Here is a 14,004-nt window from a genome sequence, read left to right as displayed (position 1 = left end):
ACTATGCATTCGCGTCCCCTAATATGTTTGATAGTTTCGATGTCTCATTGGTTCCCTTGGCTCTCTCAGACCACAAGGGGATTTTCCTTACGGCAACCTTTGGCAGGCTCTCCGCAAGAGCTCCCAGATGGCGTTTTAATTCGACCTTGCTAAAGAACGATGACTTCTGTTCTGAGTTCAGGAGTAAACTAGCTGAATTTTTGCAGATCAACGTTGGCACAGTAGAAGACCCTAGGGTCCTGTGGAACGCATTGAAAGGATTTGTCAGGGGTCATGTCACACTATTTGCCTCCAATTTGCGAAAATCCCGGTCAAAAAAGCTAGAAGGACTGGAATCATTATATGCGGACCTATACGCATCCTTGCAAACTAACTATAATGAACGACTAAACACACAACGTAAGATAGTCAAAAAAGAAATAAACTCCATACTTAAACAACAGTCTGAGTTCTTGATACATAGGACAAGACAAAATTACTATTTTCACGGCTCCAGACCTAGCCATCTATTGGCAATGAAAATACGCTCAAATGATCATTTCTCGGATATCCCCTCGATTAGGACGAGCCAGGGTGCAGTCACTACTGATTCGAAAAAGATCAATGACACTTTTAAAGAGTTTTACTCACAGTTATATAGCTCAGAGGGTAATCTTGATGACTCTAAATTTGAATCGTTCATTGGCGGGCTTGAGATACCCCACATTTCTGAGGAAGAGGCCAAGGAACTGGGGAGACCGATTACTCTCGTGGAATTGAGGGAGACGATTGTTGAAATGCAGAGGGGTAAGGCACCAGGCTGGGATGGTATTCCACCCGAAGTGTATTTAGCTTTCTGGGACCAACTGGGTCCATTGATGCTCGATATGATCAATTACGCTATCGAACAAGGGGAGTTCTCAAGAGATGTCAATATGGCGTTGATTTCTTTACTTCTCAAGAAGGACAAAGATCCCAATGATTGTGGTAGCTATAGACCCTTGAGTCTTCTCGGGGCCGATTTAAAAGTGTTTGCCAAGGTGCTGGCCCGTCGCCTGCAGAGATTTATGTCTGTATTGGTACACTGCGATCAAACTGGTTTTATCCCGGGGCGTCTGGCTGCAGATAATCTTAGGAGGCTGTTGCATGTAATCGATAACAGTAAAGACAATACAACTCCATCCACAGTTCTGTCTTTGGATGCCATGAAGGCGTTTGACAGACTTGAGTGGTCATACCTGTGGAAGGTACTTGAGGTCATGGGTCTTGGGAAGAGTTTTATTCATATGATTAAAGTCCTGTATGCCTCGCCGTCTGCGATGATACTGACAGGCAAAAACTGTTCCACACTCTTTCCAGTCTCCAGATCTTCTAGACAGGGTTGTCCTCTGAGCCCAGGACTGTTCGCGCTTTCCCTTGAACCTTTGGCCCAATTTATTAGGCAATCGGAGGACATCGTCCCCATAATGGTCAATAATACTCCACACAAAATTGCTCTCTATGCGGATGACCTGCTGATTTTCATGGACGACCCCTCCCGGTCGGCCACAAAATTATTGAGGATAATCGACGACTTTGGTAAATTGTCAGGCTTTAAGATTAACTGGAACAAATCAGCCTGCCTACCTCTTAATGAACTGGCCAAGGCGGTACGACTACCAGCTGATATCCCCATAGTAGAACATTTTAAATACTTGGGCATAGAGATATTCCCCACGCTGAACCAAACTACTAAGTACAACTTCACGGGTACTTATGATAAAATACGCCAGGATCTAGACAGGTGGTCGTCCCTTCCTAACTCCTTACAAGCCCGGGCTTCCATAATCAAAATGAACATCCTGCCTAGGATACATTTTATTAGCTCAATGCTCCCCCTGCCCCCTCCAATAGACCACTGGCGCAAGGTACAATCGATGGTGTCTAAGTTTATCTGGAATAACAAACGCCCGAGAATCAAAAGGGCTACTACTCAACGTAGAAAACAAGATGGGGGCCTCGCAATCCCTGATTTTAAACTTTATTTCTGGTCCTTTTCACTGAGACCTCTGATGTGCTGGCTAGACCCTGTAGAGGCTGTATCGTGGCGCTCCTTAGAAGCGGCGGCGGTATCTCCGCTAAGATTGCAGGATGTAGTGTACTCCACTGTCTCTATTTCGAAATGCCGGCTGAGGTATGGACCGATCATAACTCACGTGATCCAAACGTGGCGTAATGTACAGAGGTCGTGTGGGGTTAAATGCTCATGGCACCTGGACTCTCCAATTTTTAATAACCAGCAATTACTTGTTGGACACAAGCCGGTTAATATTCCTCAATGGCAAAGGAGGGGAGTGCATACTCTGGAGGATATTTATGATAAGAACGGCCTTCGTGCGTTTCAGGACTTAAGAGAATTTTATGATCTTCCCGGCGAATCCTTCTTTCTTTACCTTCAACTAAGGTCAGCACTGAGGGCGCATGGCGTACCGTGGGCTCAGGCCTTGCACCCACACCCCTTCCTCAGGCTCATAGTGGACAGGACGACATCCAGACGGTTTGTCTCCGACTTTTATACGCTCTTAATTCAATCCACGTATAAAAATGTATCATTGGATACAATCTGGCGTGTGGATATCCCGGAGTTGGACCCCGAGTTTGACTGGGATGATGTTTGGGCAAATGTGGCATTATCTTCCCGCAACCCCAATCACCAGCAAATTAATTTTAATTATATTCATAGGACCTATCTTACACCTAGGAAGCTATATGCTATGGGACTGATAACCGACTCTCGGTGCACTTTGTGCTCTCAAAAGGCCACTGGCACTTATATGCATATGTATTGGGATTGCCCACCAGTGGCCCGCTTCTGGAGGTCAATAACGGACAAACTTTCAGATCTGTGTGGCTTAACTATCCCATTCACAGCTGTTACGCTACTCCTGAACGATATAACGACACTACCCGCGTCCGTACAACTGAAAAGGGTTGTCCTAGCGGGCGTCACAGCAGCGAAGAAGCTAATAGCAATGAGATGGAAGGAGCCTGAGAAGCTTACAATGATTAACTGGTCCCTAACTCTATTGGATGTGATTTATCTTGAGATATCCACGGCCCGGGTGATCGGGGTAGGGCAGGCTGGAATTGACCTGTGGTTCGCAGCAGCTGAGAAGGTAAAGACCGCAGTGTGCGGCTGAGCGGGGTTGGGGCGCTTGATCAGGGGGGTCCGGCGGTCTCTGGGGAGGGGGAGGAGGAAATGTCTTGTCTGTCTTGGTTTTTGTCTTGTCCTTCTTAACTTTGACTGGGGGGATTTTAGGGGGGGTTGGTATTTAGCTATTCTGCGCTATATGTCAATTCACATGCCATCTCCCCAAGGGACTAATATTGGCAGACTGATTGACCTGTCAACCAACTTGGAGGAAGAATTTCTTTCTTCTTACACTTTACCTTCTGCCGTCTTGAACATGTGTAAGGGACCTAGGCTATCTACAGTAAATCTGCGGCAACACTCTCATAAACAATCTTTTAAGTCACTCCACTTTGTAAAGGTGGGGAAAGGTTGCCATGTTTTGAAGACCCTTTTTGTTATTGAAGTAGCCATCTATATTTGATAGGTTGGACGCTGTTTCTTTTTCTTTTTGTCTTTATAATTTATTATTCTGTATTATTATTGTTTGTTATTCTCCTGTGAAGTTATGTTTTTTGTTACTGTGGTTATTGTGTTGTCCTGTTTCATGTAATTAATAATACAAAAATTTGATCAAAAAAAAAGACAGTAGGCATGGTCACCAAACATTCTTCCTCGCCAAAAATCCCGTTTCCAGTAAAAGATCCCTCAAAAGGGAACTCAGGGCTGCTTAAGAGCGGGACGCTTAGCCAGTACTCATATAACTAGGTTATATACATAACCTTACGTTATATTATCGTACTTGGCCATCGCGTCCCGCTCTTAAGCCTATCGAGATATGGGTTAGAGCGGACGCGAGGCCCGACAGATGCACCCCCTGAGGACCCGTAAGCCCACATCAAGGGGTTTGGGGAGCCCCGTCACCCCATCCTTCCTAATGAAGGGGGGGCGCAGTCAACTCCACCTGAGTGCGAGCAAGAGGGAACTAGAACCCCTTAAACACACAGCACAGGCGGAACCACGTGTGACCTAACACACTGTGGCCCATACCCACACACTCCTGCTACCCTACCAAAGGACGGGAAGCAGGAAAGGCCACAGACCCCAGAACCACCTGGGAGACAGAACCCCCGGTCATGTCCATGAGGTAAAACCTTACAAAGGGGCCCGGGGAGGACCATGAAGCTGCAGCACAGATGTCCTCCACCGAGGCCCCACCCAGGAGAGCGGCAGAGGCAGCCACCCCACGAGTGGAGTGCGCCCTGACGCCCCCAGGGGGATCCTGCCCAGCCAATGTGTAGCAGAGGGCAATGCCCTCGCACAACCAATGGGACAGGCGCTGTTTCGACAGTGCCTTACCGGCACGAGAACCACCGTGACAGACAAAAAGCTGATCGGTGACCCTGAGGTCCTGAGTACGGCTGAGGTAAATTCCCAAAGCACGGACCGGACATGACATGACTAGCGTGAGGAGGTGGATAAAAACGCCTGAACCACAATATCCCTGGAGCGGAAGAACTCCGGATATTTTTAGGCACAAAGGCAGGATTAGGCCGCAGAGTGACACCGCAATCGGAATGAAAGACAGGCACTCTGGTCGTACCGAGAGAGCACAAAGCACACCCACGCGTTCAGCGGAGGTGACGGCCAGCAAGAACGCGGTCTTGAACGACAGCTGTTCCAACGGCGCTTGCTCAAGAGGCTCAAACGGGGCCAAGGACAACCGACCGAGGACCAATTGAAGATCCCAACTCGGAGCCAAAGAGCGTAGCACCGGCTTAACGCGTCGAGCGCCAAGCAGGAAACGCTTCACAAGAGGGTGGCTGAACAAGACATCCCCATCAAATCCCTCATGATAGGAGGATATAGCTGCTGCATATACCCTCACCATCGAAGCCGACAGTCTATCAAGGAGAGACTGGAGGTAACTAAGGACAGCATCCAGGGGGCAGGAGACTGGGTCCCGGCCCCCCGCCTTACACCACACTTGGAACATACGCCATCTGCCCGCGTAAAGCGCGACAGCGGAGGGAGCATGCGCATTCCGGATAGTATCACCATCAGGATCAAGAACCTGCGCCCCTCAATGTACCCGTCCCAACAACTGACCTAACAGATGTATGGGGAAGAATCCCAGGCGGCAGGGCATCGGTCCCAGACCTGCCTGGCTATGTCCGGACGTAATCCCCACCCGTCAGGATGAGGACCGCCCCGCGACAGTACACCTGTACCCACATTCACCCTGCCGGGGATGTGGGGAGCCCTCAGGCCGCGCAGATGGAGGACGCCCATAGCCAGCCGCCCGCCGCCTGGTGCAGACGGGGGGAGCGTACTCCTCCCTGTCTGTCGATATACGACACTGACGTCGTATTGTCCATCCTGATCAACACCGTTTGAGGACCAGAAGGACCGCTTTCAATACCAACACATTGAACGTAGCGCAGACCGGGCAGCATGGTTTGCCAGCTGCCCCCTACTGCGTTGGCCCGACGCGTCACCAGCGAGGGAGGCGTCGGTGAAAAACGTGACGTGAGACAGCGCCGAGCACGTCGACAACACGCTCTGAGAGGGATGCCCATAGCACTCCAACCGTTGACTGGGAAGAGGAGTACTCTGGGACCTGCCTGGTACGAGACCCGACGATCCACCTTGACCGCGAAGGACCAGAACGTCGTCAGGGCAGAATACACTTCGTAACCCCTGACGACGCAGAGGCCCCAGTGCGGCCTCCACGCACTTGCCGAAGATGCGGGGAGCTAGAGAAAACCGAACGGCAGCCTCTGGTACTCATACGCTAACCCTGCAAAGGAAGCGTAGGTAAGCCCTAGGATGGAAGATCGGAGATGCGAAAACGCATCCTACAGGTCTATGGAGGAGAACCAGACCCCCACCTGACAGTGTTCAACAGGTAGGAGACGATCCAAAAAATTCTGAACCTTCCCATGGGACAGGTCCAGCATGGGGCTGACACCCCCCCCCTCCCAATTTCTCAGGCACCAGAGAACACCGGGAGGAGAACGCCACAACGATGGCTTGCTTCGTCCACAGAGATTGGATCTCGTTGACCAGAGCTGTCACCCTGGTGACCCTGACAATAGGGTCTGTACCAAACCCGAAAACGGGTGGGGTTGTGTAAACACAAGTCCCCGCCTCAGCGTTCTCTCCATCCACCTCGACATATGGTACTGCCGTAGTCATATGTGATGACACTCCCAACGCACCCGCCGCCATGTGGCGCAGGTCCGCCCGGAACTGTAGATAGTTGGCCCGGTCCCACCCGCTGTGCGTAGCCAACCCTGGACCCTTGCGAGCAGAGCGTTCCGTGGAGTCGGGTCGGAACCTGACTCTACCCATGAGGCAATCGCACCCAAGGGGGGACCCCGACAGAAAGGGCCGGTTTGATACGGGGGAAGCTGACATCAATCTAGGTGACAAAAGCCCCCCCACTGAACACCGCTCCAGAACATGCTGAGGAGTTGTTCTGCAGCCGGACATGCAAGGCGTGAGGACCCCATGGGTTCCTACACACCGTAGCCCTGCAGTGATATTACTACCACCTAAATCACGCGCACTTCTTCATTTCAGACCACTGCCGATATCGCGGGAGTGGGAGGTACCAACATGATACCTGGCCTGGCGAAGGCGAGGCCGGGGAAGCCCGCACTGTGTGCCTCAAAAGGTTTCGAGCCCCCCTGCTGACAACACTTATAGTTGACAGACGTAACACCAGGCTCAACCAACACAGCTTATGGTGTGGGAGCCGCTTGACAGCACAACATTCTCACGGACAGACCCAGGCTCAGCCATCAACTGGGTGTCAGCCCCTGTCCCCATGAGAAGCGAAAAAGTGGGGCCGCCCGCGCTTCAACGAAGGCACGCGGCCCGCAGCCAAAGGAAACAATCAGAGCCCCCTTTTTCCGCTGGTGTTGGGGGAGGGAGTGATCGGAGAGCGGGCTGCTCGCGGCAGGACGGCGACGGCTTGTTGTTCAAGCCGAGCCCATCCAACATGGCCGATCCCTCGACCGCCAAGGCTGTCGGCCTTGTGGACACCTGTCGATTCAACGCCCAGGATACCTCTGGCGGGGGAAACATGGCCGCCTGTCGAGGGCCTCGTCATCGCCGCTGACGAGGCCGTGCTCTCTCTTCTTCTGGCTGCGCGGTATGAGGCGGTGTGGGGCCTAGGACAATACCGCTCGCGCTCCAGCAGAAGACCAAAATCCCCTGCGGAGAGGGGAACCCTGAGCGGTTATAGCTTGCGGCTAGGTCAAAGCTAATAACGTCAACAACCTCCGATGTGTCGACGTCGGCTGGCCCTCAAGGCCCCGCCACCAGACACAATTTTTTTGATAGAAAAAACAGCAATTCGAACACAGTTACTAATCGCTGCCAATTCCATACCATGGCGGTACAGGCTTTAGCAGCCCACCAGCCACTCGCCAGGCCGACCCACCTCATGGCGTCGGCCGGGCGGGGCACTGTTTCAATATGTCAAAAGCAAAGGACTGATGTTAACACGGAGCACCATTGGTGGTTGCAAACAGCAACCTCCACTGTGGTGTGCACGATGAAGGGGTTAAATGAATAAAAGAACTAACACCACAAATACTGTAGAATGAGCAAGCCCATGTACACAATGTTAAGGGGAGGCGGACCAGAGAGAACCAGTCCCGCATTCATTCATAATATTCACAACAGCACACCAGCCCTAGCTTAGCCCATTTACCCAAAAGGTAAACAAAGCCCCCCCCCCGCACTACTCCCCCAATAGGCACCGATTGACCGTCAGCAGGAATGGTTGAGAGGAGAGAAAGCTGTAGCATAGACAGACATTCTCATAGCAGAGAGACAGAACAAAACAGTAGCCCACTACACTACTATAGCATAGCGTTCAACGCTACTATGGACAGAAAACAGTCAGCTGAGCCACAACACGGGCCGCCGCTAAGTCCCGTCCTGCAGTAGTATAGATCTACTGCCACCCGCCGAGCCTCAAGCATCGGCTTCCGGGTGGAAACCCTGTTCAAAGCCCCGCCGGGGCACAGGTTTAAAGCTACCTGGCTAGGCCTACCTAGTCATGGCACACCCTGTTGACAACTGACCTAACAGATGTATGGGGAAGAATCCCAGGCGGCAGGGCATCGGTCCCAGACCTGCCTGGCTATGTCCGGACGTAATCCCCACCCGTCAGGATGAGGACCGCCCCGCGACAGTACACCTGTACCCACATTCACCCTGCCGGGGATGTGGGGAGCCCTCAGGCCGCGCAGATGGAGGACGCCCATAGCCAGCCGCCCGCCGCCTGGTGCAGACGGGGGGAGCGTACTCCTCCCTGTCTGTCGATATACGACACTGACGTCGTATTGTCCATCCTGATCAACACCGTTTGAGGACCAGAAGGACCGCTTTCAATACCAACACATTGAACGTAGCGCAGACCGGGCAGCATGGTTTGCCAGCTGCCCCCTACTGCGTTGGCCCGACGCGTCACCAGCGAGGGAGGCGTCGGTGAAAAACGTGACGTGAGACAGCGCCGAGCACGTCGACAACACGCTCTGAGAGGGATGCCCATAGCACTCCAACCGTTGACTGGGAAGAGGAGTACTCTGGGACCTGCCTGGTACGAGACCCGACGATCCACCTTGACCGCGAAGGACCAGAACGTCGTCAGGGCAGAATACACTTCGTAACCCCTGACGACGCAGAGGCCCCAGTGCGGCCTCCACGCACTTGCCGAAGATGCGGGGAGCTAGAGAAAACCGAACGGCAGCCTCTGGTACTCATACGCTAACCCTGCAAAGGAAGCGTAGGTAAGCCCTAGGATGGAAGATCGGAGATGCGAAAACGCATCCTACAGGTCTATGGAGGAGAACCAGACCCCCACCTGACAGTGTTCAACAGGTAGGAGACGATCCAAAAAATTCTGAACCTTCCCATGGGACAGGTCCAGCATGGGGCTGACACCCCCCCCCTCCCAATTTCTCAGGCACCAGAGAACACCGGGAGGAGAACGCCACAACGATGGCTTGCTTCGTCCACAGAGATTGGATCTCGTTGACCAGAGCTGTCACCCTGGTGACCCTGACAATAGGGTCTGTACCAAACCCGAAAACGGGTGGGGTTGTGTAAACACAAGTCCCCGCCTCAGCGTTCTCTCCATCCACCTCGACATATGGTACTGCCGTAGTCATATGTGATGACACTCCCAACGCACCCGCCGCCATGTGGCGCAGGTCCGCCCGGAACTGTAGATAGTTGGCCCGGTCCCACCCGCTGTGCGTAGCCAACCCTGGACCCTTGCGAGCAGAGCGTTCCGTGGAGTCGGGTCGGAACCTGACTCTACCCATGAGGCAATCGCACCCAAGGGGGGACCCCGACAGAAAGGGCCGGTTTGATACGGGGGAAGCTGACATCAATCTAGGTGACAAAAGCCCCCCCACTGAACACCGCTCCAGAACATGCTGAGGAGTTGTTCTGCAGCCGGACATGCAAGGCGTGAGGACCCCATGGGTTCCTACACACCGTAGCCCTGCAGTGATATTACTACCACCTAAATCACGCGCACTTCTTCATTTCAGACCACTGCCGATATCGCGGGAGTGGGAGGTACCAACATGATACCTGGCCTGGCGAAGGCGAGGCCGGGGAAGCCCGCACTGTGTGCCTCAAAAGGTTTCGAGCCCCCCTGCTGACAACACTTATAGTTGACAGACGTAACACCAGGCTCAACCAACACAGCTTATGGTGTGGGAGCCGCTTGACAGCACAACATTCTCACGGACAGACCCAGGCTCAGCCATCAACTGGGTGTCAGCCCCTGTCCCCATGAGAAGCGAAAAAGTGGGGCCGCCCGCGCTTCAACGAAGGCACGCGGCCCGCAGCCAAAGGAAACAATCAGAGCCCCCTTTTTCCGCTGGTGTTGGGGGAGGGAGTGATCGGAGAGCGGGCTGCTCGCGGCAGGACGGCGACGGCTTGTTGTTCAAGCCGAGCCCATCCAACATGGCCGATCCCTCGACCGCCAAGGCTGTCGGCCTTGTGGACACCTGTCGATTCAACGCCCAGGATACCTCTGGCGGGGGAAACATGGCCGCCTGTCGAGGGCCTCGTCATCGCCGCTGACGAGGCCGTGCTCTCTCTTCTTCTGGCTGCGCGGTATGAGGCGGTGTGGGGCCTAGGACAATACCGCTCGCGCTCCAGCAGAAGACCAAAATCCCCTGCGGAGAGGGGAACCCTGAGCGGTTATAGCTTGCGGCTAGGTCAAAGCTAATAACGTCAACAACCTCCGATGTGTCGACGTCGGCTGGCCCTCAAGGCCCCGCCACCAGACACCATTTTTTTTATAGAAAAAACAGCAATTCGAACACAGTTACTAATCGCTGCCAATTCCATACCATGGCGGTACAGGCTTTAGCAGCCCACCAGCCACTCGCCAGGCCGACCCACCTCATGGCGTCGGCCGGGCGGGGCACTGTTTCAATATGTCAAAAGCAAAGGACTGATGTTAACACGGAGCACCATTGGTGGTTGCAAACAGCAACCTCCACTGTGGTGTGCACGATGAAGGGGTTAAATGAATAAAAGAACTAACACCACAAATACTGTAGAATGAGCAAGCCCATGTACACAATGTTAAGGGGAGGCGGACCAGAGAGAACCAGTCCCGCATTCATTCATAATATTCACAACAGCACACCAGCCCTAGCTTAGCCCATTTACCCAAAAGGTAAACAAAGCCCCCCCCCCGCACTACTCCCCCAATAGGCACCGATTGACCGTCAGCAGGAATGGTTGAGAGGAGAGAAAGCTGTAGCATAGACAGACATTCTCATAGCAGAGAGACAGAACAAAACAGTAGCCCACTACACTACTATAGCATAGCGTTCAACGCTACTATGGACAGAAAACAGTCAGCTGAGCCACAACACGGGCCGCCGCTAAGTCCCGTCCTGCAGTAGTATAGATCTACTGCCACCCGCCGAGCCTCAAGCATCGGCTTCCGGGTGGAAACCCTGTTCAAAGCCCCGCCGGGGCACAGGTTTAAAGCTACCTGGCTAGGCCTACCTAGTCATGGCACACCCTGTTGACAACCCATTTACCCCTAAAAAGGGTAAAATAGGACTCAGCAAAACCCCCACATTAGCTACCGACTGACCTTCATTGATGAACCGGGCAAGAGGAGGGAAAAGCAGCAAAATCCCACGGTGGAGACATTAGAACAGCGTAGCAGTAGTGTTAGCATATAGCATTAGCATTAGCATGTAGCGTTAGCATTAGCTGTTTAGCAGCACGCTTCCAGGATCGTTTGGAACCTGTCCACTACAGTGAACCGTTCACCAAACCATCCCGCCCCTGGCACCGACACACAACATGGTTGTGTAACAAAACAAACCAGCATTACTAACACTAACATCAATGCCTCTGATGACACAGGGCCTACCTGTGTACAAGCTGGCCCGATAGCCAAACCTTGCACGCTGATCCTTGGTCTGCTGCCATCAGACGAGGAAACATCAACATAGGCCCGACGTGTTGCTGAAACATGCCCCGAAAATTCCAGGGGTAAGCAAACCTCCGGTAACTTTCAACATTACGCAATTTCTCATAATCTTTTCATAACAACTAGTTTACATAAAGTGCACTGCAACCGTTATGATGGAAACGAAAATAGAGGAAGAGTGTTTGGTGACCATGCCTACTGTCTTATAGGCTACGCCTCCATAGGGGCGGGACCCGGCAGGTGTAGGTGTACTTGTTTTTTTCGTTGATGGAGTACAATAGGTACATGAGATGAGGTATAACTCGATAGGCTTAAGAGCGGGACGCGATGGCCAAGTACGATAATATAATTGTACATTTGCTATTTGTATGAGTAACATGATGTATGTTATTATTGTTTCAGTTTTACTCCTATACTGTATCAACATTCTCTACAAGAGTATACATTAAAACAAGGAGCAAGAAAGCTACATCCTGACTCTCGTGTTGCTTATTACTACTGTGGTAGCTCTCCACCTATATACACAAATAGTTTTTTTTGCTGCTGTCCTGTCCATTGAGCATGCACCTTCACGTGGTAGGCACATTAACTGTAGGTCAAACTCTCCAAACAAACAAGCACACCATTTAATTGCCATATAAATCACATACAAAGATCTAACTATCACTCCTCTCTGAACATGAATATGAAACAAAAAAGTTATCTATTAACTGTGTAAACCTTATGCAATATTCATCATTGATATTTGGATACTTGAAATCTGTATGAACTGAGTAGTTAGTATCAAATTATATAAGATGGACCAGCTCCATGCATTAATTGAATTAACAACTATTTGCTCATTACCAGTATGGTATTGTTTAAATTGTACAGCTTTTTGCACATCTTTGTCAGGAAATTCCAACAATTCTGGACCTGAATGTACCAGTTAATTGTAATCATCTCGCTCTCCTTATGTCTAGTCAAGCCAGGTTGTGGAGGAGAGAGACAGGGAGGAACAGGCTGTAGATTACTTTGCCCGTCTTGAGCCTGCTATGTTGCAGGTGTTTTTACATCACAACCCAAAACAAGATTCAGCCAAGAGCGAGTGAGTACACTGGTCCATGGCAATTACTACCCAGCTTTGGAATGGTTTGGGGGAATAGTACAGTAGGTACGCATATTTAACCGTTTCCCGGCCAACCACGGAGATGTCCGTGTTTCGGATCCACCGCTAGAGGGCCATCCACGGACATGTCCGTGGCAAGGTTGTTTTGGCTTTTATTCCATTTTAATAACCTACTCGATGTCACCGAGCAGCACTGCAGAAGTACCCTACTCTTTGAATTTGAAAAAGTGCATTACCAGCCACATCGGGAGGAGAACGCCACAACGATGGCTTGCTTCGTCCACAGAGATTGGATCTCGTTGACCAGAGCTGTCACGGCTGGTGACCCTGACAATAGGGTCTGTACCAAACCCGAAAACGGGTGGGGTTGTGTAAACACAAGTCCCCGCCTCAGCGTTCTCTCCATCCACCTCGACATATGGTACTGCCGTAGTCATATGTGATGACACTCCCAACGCACCCGCCGCCATGTGGTGCAGGTCCGCCAGGAACTGTAGATAGTTGGCCCGGTCCCACCCGCTGTGCGTAGCCAACCCTGGACCCTTGCGAGCAGAGCGTTCCGTGGAGTCGGGTCGGAACCTGACACTACCCACGAGGCAATCGCACCCAAGGGGGGACCCCGACAGAAAGGGCCGGTTTGATACGGGGGAAGCTGACATCAATCTAGGTGACAAAAGCCCCCCCACTGAACACCCCTCCAGAACATGCTGAGGAGTTGTTCTGCAGCCGGACATGCAAGGCGTGAGGACCCCATGGGTTCCTACACACCGTAGCCCTGCAGTGATATTACTACCACCTAAATCACGCGCACCTCTTCATTTCAGACCACTGCCGATCTCGCGGGAGTGGGAGGTACCAACATGATACCTGGCCTGGCGAAGGCGAGGCCGGGGAAGCCCGCACTGTGTGCCTCAAAAGGTTTCGAGCCCCCCTGCTGACAACACTTATAGTTGACAGACGTAACACCAGGCTCAACCAACACAGCTTATGGTTTGGGAGCCGCTTGACAGCACAACATTCTCACGGACAGACCCAGGCTCAGCCATCAACTGGGTGTCAGCCCCTGTCCCCATGAGAAGCGAAAAGTGGGGCCGCCCGCGCTTCAACGAAGGCACGCGGCCCGCAGCCAAAGGGAACAATCAGAGCCCCCTTTTTCCGCTGGTGTTGGGGGAGGGAGTGATCGGAGAGCGGGCTGCTCGCGGCAGGACGGCGACGGCTTGTTGTTCAAGCTGAGCCCATCCAACATGGCCGATCCCTCGGCCGCCAAGGCTGTCGGCCTTGTGGACACCTGTCGATTCAAAGCCCAGGATACCT

This window comes from Notolepis coatsorum (genome assembly GCF_963971535.1).
Source record: "Notolepis coatsorum genome assembly, chromosome: 1".
Taxonomy (NCBI): Eukaryota; Metazoa; Chordata; class Actinopteri; order Aulopiformes; family Paralepididae; genus Notolepis; species Notolepis coatsorum.
Note: the sequence above shows the minus strand (reverse complement) of the source record.